General features: G+C 34.5%; 1 long non-coding RNA gene and 1 pseudogene across 1 annotated transcript; both read right to left on the bottom strand.

The window, feature by feature from the left end:
* Positions 1-220: 220 nt before the first annotated feature.
* Positions 221-938, bottom strand: LOC115967708 (annotated as a pseudogene).
* A 6,856-nt stretch (positions 939-7,794) lies between these two features.
* LOC115967709 lies at positions 7,795-8,847 on the bottom strand. Its single transcript, XR_004086520.1, has 3 exons — positions 8,276-8,847; positions 8,137-8,165; positions 7,795-8,017 (listed from the first exon to the last, which is right to left on the bottom strand). It is a non-coding gene; the product is annotated as an uncharacterized LOC115967709 (long non-coding RNA).
* Between the last annotated feature and the right edge of the window lie 10,430 nt (positions 8,848-19,277).

Below are 19,277 nucleotides of genomic sequence, written 5' to 3'. Positions count from 1 at the left end.
ACACATACATACAGCTTTAACCTTAGGAGAACGAAGCCTGATACATATATATATTTATATTTATATTTATAAATATAAAGATATTGATATTCAAAAGTTGCATAATATATAAATATATCATATGATACACACTACACAGTTACACAGAGTGATCAGGACCGTCCATCATCATCATTTTTACCAAGATAAAAAAAAAAAAAAAAAAAAAAATTCTCTCAATAATCTAGGCTAGGCTTTACCACGACTCTCATCAAGGTGATTGATCATGTAGAGAGCGTTACTAGTAACCTTACCCACATTCCTAATCTTCCTCTTCACATCAGACTTGAGCTTCTTCCCATCAACCCCTTGAAACCCATCAAGACACGTGTCCTCATACGTCAAAGCCGCACTCGCCCAAGTCTCAACATTGCTCATCTGCCACCTGAAAGTCTCAACACGCAGGTGCTTCAGCTCGCTCAGCGTCTACCTCAGCTCCTCCACCGACTCCGATATCTGCTCCACACAGTCACTCAGCGCACCTCGCTGTCTCTTGCTGATTTTCAAGTCTTTGGCTTCACTCACTTGGGCCAAGTAGTTGGAGACTCGCTTGGCTCGTGACAGGCTCACTTTCACCGCAGCTTGGGCTAAGTCTTTGGGAGTCTTGGCTGGTCCAGTGTAGGATGAGAGGGTACGGATACAGATGTTGGGGTAGCTAGCGTGTTCACAAGATGAACGGACCAGATCTTGGGTTTGGGGTGCAGCATTGGTGGGTGTTCGTGCAGATGCGAAGTGGGAGAAGAAAACAGTGAGTTGGAATGCTAGTGTTAGTGTTATTAGAAGACAGAATGGGTGGTGAGCCATTGTGATTTGTGAGACTGAGACAGAGACTCACTTTGAGTTTTTCAGTGGTTTCAACTTTCAAGATCTTTTTTTTTTTTTTGATTGCCAAACATATAACAAAGTTCATTGATACGGACCAAGGTCCATCAGAAGTACATCATTTTGAATTTGGAGCTCAATAACAGAGGGAGTGTCCTCCACCCATATAACACAATCAGCAACATTTAAAGCATTCCTAGCAAGTAAGTGGGCAGCCCTATTATTATTCCTGTTGATGTGATCAGCCCTCCATGACTTGAAGTGGCTAAGGCACCTCTGTGAGCCTTCAACCACTTTTTGGATGACCGAAGCAGGGAGACCAGAGCCATTTAGCGCCAACATTACCAGCTGAGAATCCCCTTCCACCATAATGTCCTTCAATCCCAGGTCCCAAGCAAACAAAATTCCTGCTTCAGCAGCCTTTGCTTCGGCCTCTAAGGCTCCCCAAGGTGCAGCCACCTTCTTGCATAACGCCCCCATCATCTGTCCTCTGTCATTCCTAATGACCACCCCAAATCCACAGCACCTTTGCTCCTTAAACACCGCTGAGTGTGTGTGAGAGTGACACTTTGTTGTGTTGGTTTAATAGGGGTTTTGTAATTGTGCATTTAGTAGGGAACTAGAAACTTGTGACTATGGTCTTAAAGTTGGGAAGAAATTACTAAATTGCCATTTTAATTATTAGGTTTGGCCGGGATGGAGTGTGAATGCATGATTGGATTTTAGAAATTTTGGATCTATATATAGATTTATGATGTTGCCACATAAGGTGGCATAGTTTATATTACAATTCGCTTACGTGATTGTGAGTAGTAAAATGTTGATAAACACCTCTTTATCACTTATAACTATATCTATATATATATATATGTAAATTTTTTTTTCGTCTAGAAGGGTAAAACTTTTGAACTTATGATAACTATATCTATATATATATATATGTAAATTTTTTTTTCGTCTAGAAGGGTAAAACTTTTGAACTTATGATGGGCAGCTTGTCAATGTTAATTATGAACATTGTTCAATGACTCCAATCAAGGTGCAAAAAATAAAAAATAAAAAATTGAAGAACCATCATTCTAAAAACTTTAGGTCCATGAACAATGGCAAATTTGGCCGTTTGAAGCCAAATGGTAGTGACTAGGATGCTATTCTGAGTGTTTAACACTCTCTAAAGATAAGATTGCTTTGTTTTGATCTTCAATAAGTCTTAAAAAAATTAAAAATACAGTCAATTTTACATGCAACCAATAAGTTATGATCAGTACATAATAAAAATAATACGAGTGATAGAGCTATGTAAAAGTATTTTACAACTAATCAGGGGTAAAAATGGCCAAATATCACCCTTGGTCAAAAAATTTAGTAACTTACCACTGATTATGAAATAATTAGCAATCTATCATTTTTTTACAATTTTTAAAATTTTGAGTTTGTGAAACTTGAGTTTGCTTTGAAATTGCTTTGAAACTCGAATTTCAGTAACTCGAGTTTCATAAAAATAGCCACTGAAGCATTAACTAAAGTGGATTTTTTTATTTAAAAAAAGTTACATAGAATCCAAGTTTTATAAACTCAAGTTCCTTGTAAACAAATTATAAAATGTCACACACATTATACACAGTATATTTGCTTGAAGATATGTTTCAATTGAACCTCAGCACATTTGAAGTCCCATCCCAAGATAAGAGGCATCCTCAAGAAGCTTCAAAAGCATCTTAAACCATTTATTAATAACTCGTAGCTATAGTGAAATTTATATTTGATGCTTCAATCTGCCACCTCGAAATTTGTATTTGATACTTCAATCAACCAATTTGAGAGGACAAAAAGTTGTCAGAACAAACTCATTCTCATACGGAAAGTATTCACCAACCTCACCAATTGTTGTCTATAATTGCAGACTTAGAGCATTCACATCAGCTCGTCTAAAAGATTCCGTCTATTTTACACCAAAAACCTACTTTTTCTATTTTACACCATCATTTTTACAAAACACCCACATCAGTTCATCTATTCTATCACCTCTCTTATTTAAATAATCAATTTTCTTAATTATTTTATTATTTCCCACCTAACCCATTACCCGTTTTTATACGCGCTTTCCCTCTCCCCGTATCATATTTTCTGATTTCTTTCTCTCTCTCTTCTATCTCTCCATACCCGGTCTCTCCACTCTCCACTCACGAGCCTCTCCCTCTCTCTCCACTCACGAGACTCTGTTCTAGAGTTTCTTTGAAACTCCTCTCTATTCCAAGATTTTCACTCCTCTCTATTCCAAAAATTTTGAACTTTCGATCCAAGCAGGGAGCACGGCGCCGAGAAGAACTCTGATCCACTCTCTCTGTCTCCGATCCGAGCAGGGAGCATGGCGCCGAGAAGAACTTTCGATCCACTCTCTCTGTCTTCGATCCAAGCACGGCGAGAAGAACGCCGATCCAAGCATGCCGATCAGCCACAAGCGCCGATCCACTCTCTCTATCTCCGATCCAAGCACGGCGAGAAGAACTCCGATCCAAGCATGGCAAGAAGAACGCCGATCCAAGCACGCCGATCAGCCACAAGCGCCGATCCACTCTCTCTGTCTCTGATCCAAGCACGGCGAGAAGAACGCCGATCCAAGCACTCCGATCCAAGCATGCCGATCTGCCACAAGTTTCGATCCACTCTCTCTGTCTCTGTTGGTGAGTCCATGTGTGGGTGTGTTTGGTTTTGTGGTGTTTCTGGGTGATTTTGTTGTTGATTTTGTGGTTGATTTTTGATTTTGACTGTGGGAGTGTGTGTATAAGAGGAAGAAGCAGTTGATGATGATGAGGGTGTTGGTTGTGCAGATGGAGAAGAGAGAGAAAAAAATGAGTGAAATTAGAAATTATTATAATAATGTATAGACGAGCTACAGTAACCGTGTATATATGCACGGTTACTGTAGCTCATGGAAATTTTTAGATGATTTTACACAGGTTTACATGAGCTGATAGGGGAGGTTTTTTTGGCCAAAATGTGTAAAATGAGGAAGTTTTTGTATTATAGAAGAGTATCCACCAACTAATGTGGATGCTCTTACAAAAGGTATGAGATTACTATTGAGAGATCATGTTATACACAACTTGAGCTTTGCATACTCGATTATGAATAAAAATTTACAGTACTCAAGCTTTGTAATTTCGATTATACACATTTGATGTGAATGCTCTTATGATCTAACTCATTTTACCTTTTATTATCGAATTATCAAAAAAATAAAAACCCTTATTGTCCTATATAGACAATTTATCCCATTCAGCCATTCTCATTTTCCATCAAATTTTAAATCTCATATTCTGTGTGTTTTTTGTTTGATCTTCATTGAACGAATCTTGAACTTGGCTTAGAATAGGAAAAAAGTGATTATGCCTCCTGTGTCTTGCCACCATAGGTCTCATTTGATTTTTGAAGTTAGAAAAGTGAGATAAATGGGTTTTTGAGATTTGAGGATTAATCAATTGATGGAGCTTGCATATGTTCTTTTTAACAGAGAATGTGCTATCAATATTTTGTTAAATATATGTGCAGGTTATTTTATTCTCTTGAATATAAGCTTTTGAAGCTCCTCACATTTGATGACCAGTTTTTGGACATTTTTCTATGAGAGGTGCTGCATCCATAATCTTTTTACAACAAATCATAGGTAGTTATTGTTATTGGTTCAAATTTGAACCTAATACTAATATTAGTTTTTTTACACAAACAATAACAACTTGTAATAACTTGCCACTTAGAATTTGTTGTAAAAATGTTGTGAAACTTTTATGGACATATCATTTCTCTTTTTCTATAGCATATTTATCTTGGCAAGAGAGGCATATTTGGCAATATCAATGTATGAAGCAAGCCCATATAAGGCGATGTTAGGGGTGGTTTGCAATATAAATATTTCCTTCTTCTTTTTTTAGTGATTATTTGATGTGAATAAAATATATACAATAAAGTACCTTCACATTTACATATTTAGCCTTACTTTTTTGATATTTTGTTACTAATTATATATTATCTTTGTGTCGTAGGTAATAAAAGCTTTACATGCAAAGTGGGGCTAATGTCAATTGCTAAGCTTACTTGAAGAAACCTGGAAAGCATGAAGTAAAATGAAAATAATTAAAAAAAAAATAAAAGAAGGAAGAAGAGATCCAGGCGTGAAGGGTAGAAAGCAAAAGAAAAAGGAATAAAAAATAATAGAATAGGAGAGCTTTCGTGGACAACAGATGTACAGGTGGGCTTGTGGTCATAATTGCATATTTGATGTTGGGCTTTCTTACTCCACCAAAGCACAAAGAGAAGAGATAATCGGGCCACTCAGTGAAAAGAAAGGCTAGATATTCTACTTCTCTGGGCTGAATCTTTACTTCATGGCACGCTCTCTTCTCTTAAGTTGGCTCTCTAATCGGCCTGGCCCATCTAGCATACAACTTCTGACTTGTTCAGATTAAGAGCATCCGCAGCCGGTTTTTATATCTCATCCTATTTTACCATCTCAAAAAGTAACTTTATCAATTATACCATACTATTTACAATATACCCAGCATTCCAAAACTCTATTATTTTACCATTTTATTAAAATATTATTTTTTAATCTTTTTTTTATTATTTCTCTTTTTCTCCTCCTTTTCCTCTCTTTCACCCTCAACCTCTAGCACTGGCCTCAACCTCTAGCAAACCCATACCCAGCAAAATCACAAGAAGCAAATCACAACAAAAATTCACCAAAATCAAACAAGCACTTGAACTAAACAATCTCAACCTCTAGCACCGGCCACAACTAAACAAACAATCACCACCACGCCACCACTAAGCTCTGCCCAAACAAACCCAACAAACACCGAAACCCACCATCAAACCCATCGGATAAAATCACAACCACCGGACCTAAATCCAACCACCCAACGCCAACCCAAACACCACCCAAACGCCACCCAAATCCGATCCAAACGCCGGAAACCGGAACCAAAAACCCAAAATAAAAAAAAAACAAAACAAAACTCACCAAGTACCCACTACAAACCCAGCAAACCTATAACAACTCAACCAACCAAATGCCGGCCACCAACCCAAAAATCGGCCGCCATGTCAACACCACCAAACCCACCAAACGCCGGTCTCTATGCCGATCTCCACATCGGTCTCCACGCCGATCTCCACCGCGCTGACCTCCAGCCACCAGGGCAGCCGCACCACCAGCCTTGCCACCACGCCGATCTAGAAACCGATTCGGCGTGAGCCCCGATCTGGCTTGGTGATTCGGCGTGAGCTTCGAGAGAGGGGATGAGAAACAGAGAAAATGAAGAGAGAGAAAAGAAAGAGAAAAAATGAGAGGGGAGAGAGGAATTGCCGGGTAAAAAGAGCATTAAAAAATTATTTTTTTTATACCATTCAGCTACAGTACCATCTTACATTTGAGATGGTACTGTAGCTAAATCTCAAAAAAAAAAAAAAGGCTTTTCGCATATGGCCTCTCAGTTGCTGAGCATTTCTTGGGCTTGTATGCCAAATATATCTTACATTTGCCATATGAAAAGCCCACTGCGGATGCTCTAAGTGGCGGAATGGGACCTCACTACCTCTAGTTATGTTGTGATATTGTACAAATTATCAACTCTTTTTTTCAACATATAATTGGGTAATCAAATTGAAGCTTGGTTCTTTTTTCAATGGATGTAATATTTTTTATCACAGATCCTTATAAATTAGTCTAAGTAAGCTTATGCAATTTCAAGACTAATTAAGCTTTTTGAAAATATAGTTCATCCTACCATTGAGTTATTGTGATATTTATAATCTTGTAATCGTAGCTAATCATGACTGAAGTTGACAATGAAGGTTTAAATTAATGTTTGTATGCTTTTGCAAAGAAATATGGGCTTCCTTACATTTTGCTAAGTGATGAGGGGAACAAGGTGAGGAAATATTAGAGAGTGCCATCAGATCTATTTGGAACACTGCCCGAAAGACAGACATATGTTCTTAACAAGAATGGGGTGGTTCAACCATTACTTGAGAGAATGTAGATGTTTCAGTTAAATTGATCAATACAAGATGTGTTGTCCACAGGAGTGGACATGTCCAATGATCACATCATATATTGGTTATACCACATAAGCAACCTTTATCTGCTCAATTAATTCTGCTACATCTAAACCAAAAAAAGAAAGAAAGAAGAATTCCATGATACGGGTTGGTTGCCGACTATCATCCAGTAAGAATTCAGTGAGGGTTATTATCATTCTGTAAGTTCAAGCAAAATTATGTTCATTAGGATATTCCAGCATAAACATACCCTGAGGGATGCTGGTCATCTCCCAAACCTTTTTCAACAATAGCCATTGCCCTAAGGTCTGAAAGTCTTTTGTCAAGCTTCTTAGAAACAAACTGCAGCAATTAAGATACAAGATAAATTCCTCTACTAAATTATTATTTAAATAACATTTATAACCACACAACAGAGACATAATTTGCAGAACAAAATTAAGGAAATTTTAGCACTAGACGTAAAATCAAACAGATAAATAAGTTTAATTATAATGATCTAACGAAGATAATAAAAGACATTTTTTATATGAATAGTAAAATATATATTACTGTTATATGAACAAACCATTAAGCTTGCAAACCATGGATAAATATAAATAAATCTTTCTATCAAGATGGTAAAAAAAGATAAAGGCTCAAATAGTAAGCACTTCATGTGGCATGCTTGGATATGAAATTTCTACTTTTTGATGCTCATAGATTTCAGATGGAAAAATCAAAACCTTCCATTTAGTAGTTGGCTCTCAACATCAATATATGAGCTCTCAATTGGAGTGAAGGAAATGGGAAAAAGCAAAAACGAAGAGAAAGAGGATATAAAGTAAATACACATATATAGGTCTATTAATACACTGCAGAAGAGGGGAGATTAAAAAAACTTCACAATTTTTATAGCATGGTGATTGATAACATAAATTGCATAACAAACCCACAGATGTCAACCTTTATCTATTTTCTAAATAATAAATAAAACTCTAGAAATTATTACATTATATTTCTGACAACCAGAATCACCCAAACCAAACGCAGCATAGCGAACACCTTCCAGCCAATGCTTACTTAAATTTCTTTGCAGAAGAAACTTCCAAAAGACCTACATAAAAATGAAGGGAGATCAGAAGAAAAGGAAAAGGAGAGGGGTTGGCCCAAATATAGAGGTTTTGGCCTCTCCCAAAACAGAAACAATAATATTCATAGTAACTCCATACCAACCTTCATGGAATCTGGTGTATCTCCCTGGCCTGTGGTAGAAACAACAAAAATTATAGTGTCTTCATGAGGTAAGGAACTCTGAGACAATAAACAAGTAACATGCTAGTAAGAAATGCATTCAAGACATCATAGGAAGTACCATGATGATTTTATTAACAGAAGGCACGGGTTTTCATTACTTCGTAGTAGAAAATTATACAGATCACTTGTAACAGTCAGCACTAAGAATTCAGAAAAGTCAGAAATGATTCTCCTTTTAGGAAAAAGGAAAAGAAAAAAACCCTGAGAAATCTCCTTCGGAACTCCACCAAAAATGTCAAAACATCATGCACAAGGTGTAATACTGCAAATCCTTACTCAATACTCCTCCACGAGATGACTACCTTATAACGCTCAATACAATGCATGTCATCTCCATCCACTTACTCTCTCTAAGGCCAACCAAGAGGGCTACAATCTCAGCTCAATCTGAACAGAAGAAAGGAGAGCTAGGTTTGTGATTATACTTTGAAGCAATATGCAAACAAGGATTGAAAATTAGACACGTCTACTAACAAGTTGAACAACCAGATGTCAATGCATAATATAAAACTGAATGAGGCTTCTCCATTAAGGTAAGATGCTTAAGGTTGGGTCCTCAATGATCTCATGGTTTTCATATTTGGCTGGAAATGATTTCTAGCCTTTCTAGACTTCAATATTCAGACAACAGGGAGTAGATCCCTGAGCTATAGAGAGTCTTTAATTCTATAGGATTTCTGTTAATTCTTTGGATGTAATTTGTGCTTTTTTGCTGTTTGACAATGGAAGAATCATTTTTTTTAAGTGACAAAATTTTATTAGAAGAAAAAAACAATTTCCAGTACACCAAAAGTGTGCTTAGAGAGCAACGGCATCAAGAAAAGGTACAACTATCAATCGAATCTAACAAAGTAGAATAAGAATGGCTGGGTAAAGCAACCGTCCAATCAAACAAAACACGTAAAGAATCATACTCAACTTCGTTGCAGTCCTCTCGAAGCCTTCAAATGCTGTAGGATTACACTCCCTCCAGAGAATCCAAATAGGGAACAAAGGTGCTGCAATCCAGACAGCACTGTCTAGCATATCTCCCCTTCCAGCACGTCGCCAAACACCAAAGGACTCTGTGCAGCATAACCCACTGCACCCCGAATAAACAAAACAGGAGGGACCAGATCTCACTAGCGCACTCACAATATAGCAATAGATGATCAACCATCTCCCCAGCCTTTATTTTTATTTTTATAAGTAATTAAAGATTTATTGCATAAAAAGAACGTGAACACTCTGAACTTAAAACAGATACAAGTAACTCAAGAAGAGATACAAACAGAAAGGAGAAAATCAGAAATAGAAATACATCGTGTAAAACCCCAAATTCTAACCCACTAAAATAAAGTCCCAACTCTTTCTTTAAAAAATAAAAATAAATAAAGTCCCAACTAGTATAGGCTTCAAAAGATTTACAAATCTCACAATATCTTCAAAAGTACGATTATTACGTTCTCGTCAAATTAGCCACATAAGACAAGTTGGAACCATATTCCAAATATCAGAGGAATGCTTCCTCAGCCAGTTCCACCAACCAAAAAGCAGGGAGGCTATTGCCTTCGACATCACCCATTGGATCCCAAATATAAAAAAAACCTTCACTCCACAAAACATAATCTCCACAAAACATAAATCTCGAGTCCCCTATCCCTATCCATGTGTTGTTCCTCTTATGGTCTTGTTCGTGACTTTTGAAAACTTTCTGTGAGGTTCAATTGCTCTATCAAAAGCCAGACGTGGGTAAAAAACTCCCCACCCTTTCTCAGTTGCTGAGCATGATTATTTCCTTGACAAAGGGTTGCAACATAAGCCAGGTTCTCGACCCAAAACTTACTCAAGATCTCCCACTTTCCATCCATTGGATTTAGCTTGTTTGCAAGTAAAACTGCTAAAGATAATAGATCTTCTGTCAACAAATAATGTCTACCTTATCGCTTGAAGGTTCATATTCTGAGATCAACATTGCACAAGCGTCGAGTTAGGCAGTTTGGTGAGCTTTTTCTCTTGAAAAAATTTCTTAACCCATTCACAAGTGTTTTCAAAACTAAGTATCGCATTTCCTGTTGATAAAACGAAAGGGCACATCACAAGAATATACATCATATAATCTGATATATCCTTGCTCACTTCTCGACAAAAATTATTTATAGATTTGTTTGCACTAGTGTGTGTGTAAAAGCAAAGATCTGTGGCAATGTGCCAGATGATAATTCTTTGGTAAATTTCCACATTTATAGATCCATTATATGTTATGCATTGGTCATAATCTTCGGAAAACCCTTCTCTATTGGAACTTAATTTTTCCCTGAAAGTGTTGTACACCAAATCTTTCAAGTCTACAGAGATTTGCTTATGGGTCCTATAAAAGAGCATCTGTAGTTCTCTATTTAGTTTTGGCAGAATGTGATTGAAGACCCACTCTCTCAACCTAGCAAAATGTTTTGGGGTTCCATCGTCAACCTCAGGCTTATAATCTTTGAGGCAAAAGCTAAGTAGATTTAGTTGAGCCATTGAATTAGACCACCTTTGTTTGTTAGTCATCAGTTTATCATAACGGTTTATTATCGGAGCAAAGAGTTTCTCAAGAAGCTTCCTTAACCCTTTAAAATGTGGCCAAGGCCAATCAGAGGCACTCAGTAAAATGACAGCATATAGCTCTATAAGAATAGCTCCAACCATCAATACGTAAGTAATAATCAAATCTGTCTGTGACAAGTGCTTGTACCTTTCTTTTAAAAGGAAACGCAGAGACACAAAAAGGATGGAAGTAAAAGAGAAGAAACGGAAGATGAAACCCCAAGCTGTAAAAAACAAAGGAGCCTTGGTGTAGAAAACATCATAGGCATATCCGAGTTCAACCTCAATCACCTTCCAAGTGTTTTGAGAATCAAGAGAAGCTAAGACAGCATCAACCAAAAACCGATGAAGAAAGGGGACCCTCTGATTTAGAAAAAGACGTCTAAAAACTTCAAACAGCCGAACTGCTTCTGCTCGTATGGGTCTAATATCGTCCACATCAAGACAAACTATATTCTCTCCATAACGTTTTAGATAATTCTCACGATTTGAGAGGTATACGTCTGCTAATTCCGCAAGTAATCTACGTTGCTCTGGGCTTGGATCATAGAGCTTACGTTCAGGCAATGGAGCGTTATTTGCTGATTGCATCACCCATATCCTTTCGGCATACTTAATAAACCCAGCAAGAAGCATTGGAATAGTAAGAAATGACAACCAATTCCCCTTCCAAGAGAAGTAAAAGGCGTAGAGTGCCACTCCTAATTGAACAATTAGTCCAAGCAAGTGCCTTAACCATAATTCATTGTCTTGTACTGCATAAGCTGTAACTGTGTCTTGTCCGCCAAGATGCAACAATAGAAATGGTGCCCAGAATGTTTTGAGCTCATTTTGTAATTGGCAATCATTGCCATCGCAAGAATTTCCTTGATTATTGGAAATGACACCTAGCGCAATAGTTGCCACTGAATCGGCAGCTAGATATGAAAACCAGATAATGATCCTTATCCAAGTTTTAACACTATATCTTCTCCAACTGCCCAAGAGAAGAAGAGACAGTTGCAAGGTGAGACTCACAAGAACCAACACTCGTAGCTCCCAATAATTCCATAATTTCTGCACAAGGTCTGGAAACACTTGAATAAGCCCTCGCATCTCCAAGAAAACCAAACTGCTAAAAACTTAAACCAAAATTTAAACAAAAATAAATAATTATACGTTGGCAAGAACAATTCATTAACTAGAATTTAGTTAGCATATGACTCTTCACCAAAGTTATCAAATATGGAAATGGAAAAGATACCAAAAAAAAAAAAATACCGAATAAGTTTTTCTAATACGAGGGAGTATGTGTGTATATATATATATATATATATATATATATATATATGCTACTTTAAATAATTAAATTATCGTGGGTTTAAAATTTTAAATCAATATATTATGGCAGACAAATCACTCCCTAAAAGGCACCTAATATACTTTGTATTGTTTCTATCTATTCAGTTTCTTCCATCAATTTGTAATTAATACCTAGGTAATTTTAAATGTTAGTGCTTACAGTCTAATTTTCTGATCATTTGTTCGAGCTTGCTGAACTAATTGTCTTATCTTTTTTAGTCTAAATATAATTTGCATTTTTTTTTTTCATAATTCAATATCTAAAGCCATGGGGTTAGGGAAGATTTGAATACTGGTTCTCCTAGACAATACCATTGAATCATCAGCATTCATTTTTGCTTATTTATATATAATTATATTTATATCATATCTATTTTTTTGTTTACATTATAAACATACCTGTTAGCACCATCTTCGTTCAGCTTCTGAGTCTTCTGGGTGCAAGCCTACCTTTCTTGGATAAGAGTTTTTTTGGACAGGGGTGAAGTATGAATAATTTGCATTGCTCAATGATTTATTCAAAAGAAATGGTAAAAGTAAAATAACTATTCATTAAAAACAAACAAATGGTTAAAACAAATTACTTCCTTGCATGTTGAAAAAGAGCTTATAAAAGTATGGATCGGTTGCCTTGGTTAATGGTCTATTCGAAAAGAAAAGAAATATAAAAGTGAAAGTATCGTTCTTTATAATAAAAAAATAAGAAGAAGAAGAAATTATTAAAGTTTTTGATTCCTTTCTTGTTGCTAGTTGCTACTAAGTAGGGGTGTTCTCGGTTCGGTTTCAGTCGGTTTGTGAAATTCTCAGCCGAAACCTACCGAAATGGCTGGAAATCAATTGGTTTCGGTGTATTTCAGTTTTAGTCGGTTTCAGTCGGTTTTCGGTTTTCCAAAGAGAGGGTTATTGAGACTTTCAAAACCACACCCTTTCAAACGATAAAGCAAAAACCAAGGGGGGAGAATAAAATAGGGGTATTTCCGTATTTATATCATGCTTTAGGGTTTTAAAAAATTAAATAGCAAAAATCACACGTCCCACGCGAAAGCTCAAACCTGAGATAAGCTAGCCAAACCACAAGAAGCATACCACTAAGCTATTGATCAGTTTTGCATTAAAGTTATATAAATATATACATATATAAATCGGTAGGTTCGATTGGTTTTAGGGCCAGCACCGAAACTGAACCAAAATTTTGGCAACGTGGTTTTTTCGATTCCTCGGTTTTTTGCACACTCCTACTGCTAAGGTTGAAAAGCATTCGTGTAACCCCACCAAGGCATCAACTGGGGAAAGCCAAAAATAATTGGCCACTTGCGCTCAGCCTAGGGGCAGCACCACCTTAAGGCCAGGGTGGTCCGAGGACCACCTTGACCTGAAATTTTTTTTTTTTTTTTTTTTTATATATAATAATTTAAAAAAATTTATTTGTCTACCCTTAAAAAAAAAAAATTTATGAACACCCTCAGTTTTTTTTATGCCAATAAAATTAAATTTTGCTCCATAATTTGTTCTACATTCAATGGATGAATGATTGTTTGGTTGTGTACATTGAAAGAGATGTAACTTATAATATTGATAATGAGACTATCATGCAACGATTTTAAAATACGAAACTTGTAAAAGGAAATTGTAAATTTTATGTACTTGCGTGTTTTTTATTGTTATTGTTGTTGTCAATATATGACTTTCTCTTTTTATTAAATTGTGTAATTTATGATTCTTAAGAAATACCCTGAGAAAAATTCATAGAGTCGCCACTGGAGCCTATTGTTATCTCTTCAATTCTTTTTTTCCACCCTTCCTCTGTCTCTTGGAGTTAGACAAGTATTTATTCTTGTACCATTCAAAGTCCTTAATTTGTAATTACTTTTAGATATTAGCCAAGTTTGGACCCTTCATTCCATTGCTAGAGAAGGTGATCATCATTTCTGCTCTGGAAGAACATCAAGGCTATTTTGATAGTTTCAAATTCAATGAATGAATATCAAATATGAATCTTGTTTTTATAGGTGAGGTTTCAGTTGTTTTTGCATTTTCATTGTGCAATTCTGGGTTCAATTAATAATGTAGCCAACTACATGAGCTTTGAGGGGTTATCTGGTGTCTCAACCCCCTCAATTTGACACAGGGAAGACCATAAGCCACCATGGACATGTCCTTATGGGTGAAATTCTGAGTTTTGGTTATGAGCAATTGCTACCAGAGAGTTTCAAGCTATTTTTCTCTCTGATTTTATGGTTATCCATAAAATCCTAAAATATGGGAGACAACAGCTTCAAACTACCAGGCAGCAACAACCTATAACAACACTTAGAATTTTCAATCTTAAATTATGTCTAAATTAACCTTCCCAACAGGTAATTTTCTGGCAACTTGTTAAACATGCTACAGTTGTTTTTCAATGTTACACATGTTATACATTTAAATTTATTCTTCTTCGTGAAATTTTTAATATAAAATTTTAATTTTAATTTACTAACATAAATATTTATTTATTTAGCTTTTTTATATTTTTATATTTCTATAAAATTATTAAAATTTGAATTTAATGTGTTAGTTTATGTATATGCATATGTTAGTGTTTATGTGTGTGTATACAAGTTATTGGTAAGTTGTGGGTTCCAATTAGCTCAACTTATAAAGTCTCTAATAGTTGTATAAAAGATCTGGGGTTCAATCCTTACTTACATCAAAAATTGATTGGTGTCTTTATTTAATAATAAATAACTATCATTTGAAGAGGGCACCATATGTTGAAACTCTCTCTAAAAAAGAAAAAAGAAGTTATTGGTAAGTTGCACTCGCACTAACATTAATTAGATAGGAATTATAAAAAAGTACTATACTTGACTCTGACAAATTGAAAAGAATCCATCTTTATTACAAAATCTAGATTCTAGGCGCATTGTTGTCATCTTAGGCACACATTTTTTCTAACTAATGGGAAACTTTATAAACCAAAAAAAAAAAAAAAAAAAAAAAAAAAATTGAAGTTGTAGATGAAGAAAAGATTTGGAGTTGCCTTGCTGATTTAAATGACTACAACAAGACATAGCTATAATGAGATATTGGTGCAAGGAAAGTATATGCATTGCATTGTCAATATAATTTGTTCATATGTTTATTCTTATAAATTAAGTAGGGCTAGTGTTGAATTCGAGTATAGTTATAATTTTCCCCTTTTTGGGGAGGACCAATATTTTCGAGTTACAAATATTCAATTGTGATTTCTACACTACGACAATTTATGTGAATTTCTGGGTATATGATAAGCATAAAATCAATCAAAATACCAAGTAATTTTTTAGCATAAATAATTTTCTTCTTAGTTCCTATATAGGTATAGCTAGCTAATAGGTTTATATCAATAATTAAAATTTGATGATTTTAAATTTCAAAAGAAACAAAAATTCAATAAAAACAATTGATGGTTTTAGAGGGTATCTATATTAATGTTTATAAGAGCCGGGAAAATATCTAATAATTTTCTATAAATACCCAATAATTCCCACCATCAATTGATTTATCAAATAAATAAATTTCCATAAAATTTTGATTGGTAAAAATTCGTAACATTAATTCATTTGTTATTACATACACAACCCAAGGATATAAATATGCCATCCAAAAGAAAATACTCAAATAAAAAATAAATTAACTTTAGAATTTCCTTTTAAAACTCATTAACTTTGTTGTTCTTCGTGAATTTTTGTATATAAATGTAGGGGTAAGTGCCCAAGATCGTATATTGGGCATTGGGCTTTATCCGAGAATATAGATAGATTCGAGGAGAAGCAAATAATTATTAGATATTTCCAGTTTAGGTCCCATAAATAGGGAGCAAATGAAAGGTTGTCCGAGGAGTAGCTCCTCCTCGGACTTGATGAATATGGTTCAAAGTATGTAATCTAGCAATTAGAGTGACCTTCAAAGAAACTCCAATGATAGGGACGTGCCTCATGAACATATGAGAAGGAAGGAGATCTAAAAATATCTAAGGAAAAGCTGCCACTACTGCATTAAATGCACTGCAACTACTTTTCTGACCGCATTTATGTGGAGAAAACCTCTGAACAATGCTACCTTGGCTACCACAACTCACAGAGAACCAGAGAGTGTGTCTGATGGGACAGGTATTCAAGCAAAGGCTTGGATGATCAACAGGTGTAGGATGAGGATGGTCTGGAGGAGGATATATAATGTGAAGGACTCTTCGTAAAGAGGGGATTGAAAAAAGGAAGAGAGAACACTGTAACAATCTAAATTGTCTTTGTATCTAATTGTGATCAATATATACAATCGTGATCTCCTCGGACTGGAAGTCCATTGATATCAATACCTATTATTTGTGCTTGATTGTCATTTAATTCAATACTAGCCGTTGTTCAACTCATTAGGGCCTAATTCTTTGACACATTCTCTACAAATTTATTGTATTGGGCTCATTGGGCCGAGATCCCATATACTTTGGGTTTGGGCCATAAATCGGGACCCTACAATAAACTTTTAAATTTAAGCTAATAACATAAATATTTGTTCATTTAGCTATTTGTACATATACATATGTTAATATTTATGTTTATGTTTGGGTGTGCTTGTGTGTGTCAATGTATATACATATGTTATTAGTAAGTTGCACTTGCACTAACATTCATTAGACAAGAATTGTAAAAAGTAATGTACTTGCCCCTAAGAAATTGACATCTTTAATACAAATGAAACATAAAATGAGATTTATTCTTTTGGTAATGTTTTTTCTTCCCAGTCCCTATATAGATATAGCTGGCTAATAAGTCTGAATAAATAATTAAGAATTGATGATTTTAAATTTCAAAAGAAACTAGTATAAAAAACAATTATAAAAAAATGCCAACTAAAAAAATGATGGTTTTGGGGTAACTATATCCATAAGACCCGTACAAAATCTAACAAAATGCCTAATAATTTTCTTCCTAATTCTTACATAGGTATGACTAGCTAAAGGTCTAAATAAATAATTAAGAATTAATGGTTTTAAATTTAACAATAAAATACTAATAAAAAAAATTAATGGTTTTGGGGGTAACTCTATCTATAAGATTTAGACAAAATCTATTAAAATACCTAATAATTTTCTATAAATACTAAATAATTTTACACCACAACTTGATTTATAAAAATAAAATAAAATAAATTTCCGTAAAAGTTGTTATTTGAAATTTTTTAGATTAATTCAATTTTTACATATATGCAACCCAATGAAATGAATATGCCGTACAAAAGAAACATACGCAAATTCAAAAAAAAAAGAAAAGAATTACATTTTAAAGTTCATCAACTTTGTTATCTTCCATGAATTTTCATATATAAATTTTATTTATTAACATAAATATTTATTCATTTAGCTGTTTTCTATTTCTAAAATTATCAATTGTTGAATTTAGTAAATTAGTTTGTGTAATGTGTATATGCATATATTAATGTTTATATTTATGTTTGAGTGTGCATATTTTTTTTATATATAAATAAATAAATGTAAACATATATATATATATATATATATATATATATGAGCTTTGCCTTTCGTATTAGTATTTATTTTACAATGGAAGCAAAAAGACCATCCAAATGACCATCACCTTGAGAATCTTAGGTAGTGGAAGTACTTTCAAGTTGCATTCAAGAGAGGCATATAACATATAGGACACCACTATGTTATGTGAATTTGGGCTTAATTCATGTGTTATATTAATCATTCACTCTTTTCATTATTATTCAATATATATGGAACATTACTCACACATATACACCCAACAATTCTGGCACTGAAATGGCACTATGTGGTTAGCAAGAGAATCATGTGGATTAAGTAAAACCTTAATGAAGAAAATCTCTTGCAATATGCCTGTCAAATTTATCATAATCATCCAAGTAGCTTCATTCTTCCACAAGAATGTTTTAAAAGAGGTGTAAATTTTTAATCAAAAATTGTCACGTCACTTAAAAATACACCACATCATTGTTCTATTAGTCACGTAAACATTGAGACTAGTAACAGTTAAAAGAATTACTAATAGTATTCACTTGAAACTTGAGAGACCAAAAACACTCACTTAGCAAACTTGAAGAACTAATAATATATTATGGCAGAATAAAAATAAATGTGTGAGGAAAAGCTTCCAACTATACACAATGGAAGGCATTGCTTAAGAACAATATAAAATGAAAACTTCACAATTCCCAACCAATTGATTTTGGTTAGAATCATTTGCAACTATGTTGATACTATTACTTATATTAATATATATTTTTTAATTGTTCATGAATATTTATTAGTTTGTTTTGAATTTGTAGAGAATTATCATATTTGTGGCTAGTAGTTGAATCATAGTTGGTTTTTTTGTTCCATTATCTTGTTATTTTAAGGACATGATTGAGGATATTGATGGTGTGACTTGGTGTCCCCGTCGTAGTTGAACACTACCTTACCTCTTCCATTTGAGTTGCACTCAATTTTGACCTTCTATTCCCCTCCTCCACTATTTTGTTGAATTTCTCAAAAAATTTCTCCCTTGCATTTGATCCATTGGTACATTTTTCCCCCTCTTTCTATCCGTGTTTGTCTCTTTCTTATGTGAGAAATTGGAATTTTTATTGGACAAGATCCATAATGCTTAACAAATAAGTCTAGGCAGACAACATTTTTCACATTTTATTGCACAATTATTGACATGACTTATTATGATTAATGTATAGTAAAATGTGTGTCAATGATGAATCCAAATAAAAGTGATGTTATTCAATCACAACAACTTTTTATGATATATGTCAAATTAATTTTGGGAGTCCAACTTGACACCAACTCGAAGAATGACTAGTGGCTACTAGTTTGTTCCTTGGTCCAAAAAGAAAGAGTCTGCCTAAAGTCTAGAGGAGAGAGAAATTATACATCATAAATGCTTTGTATTAGAGAATTTAAAATAATGAGTGTAAGAGAAAGCTTGATCATGCTCCAGATCACAACAAAGAAGAAAAGAAGAATAAGGAATGCAAGATTAGTCAATCATAGTTTTATTGTAAATGACAGTAGCTTACTTGTATAGGATAAAACTATAGGTAGTTTAGTATAAATGAGTTAGTTATGCCACATGTCAGCTTGTTAGTGGCTGGTT

Source organism: Quercus lobata, chromosome 11 (assembly GCF_001633185.2).
Source record: "Quercus lobata isolate SW786 chromosome 11, ValleyOak3.0 Primary Assembly, whole genome shotgun sequence".
Taxonomy (NCBI): domain Eukaryota; kingdom Viridiplantae; phylum Streptophyta; class Magnoliopsida; order Fagales; family Fagaceae; genus Quercus; species Quercus lobata.
The sequence above is the reverse complement of the archived record's forward strand: the minus strand, read 5'-3'. Positions and strand labels throughout refer to the sequence as shown.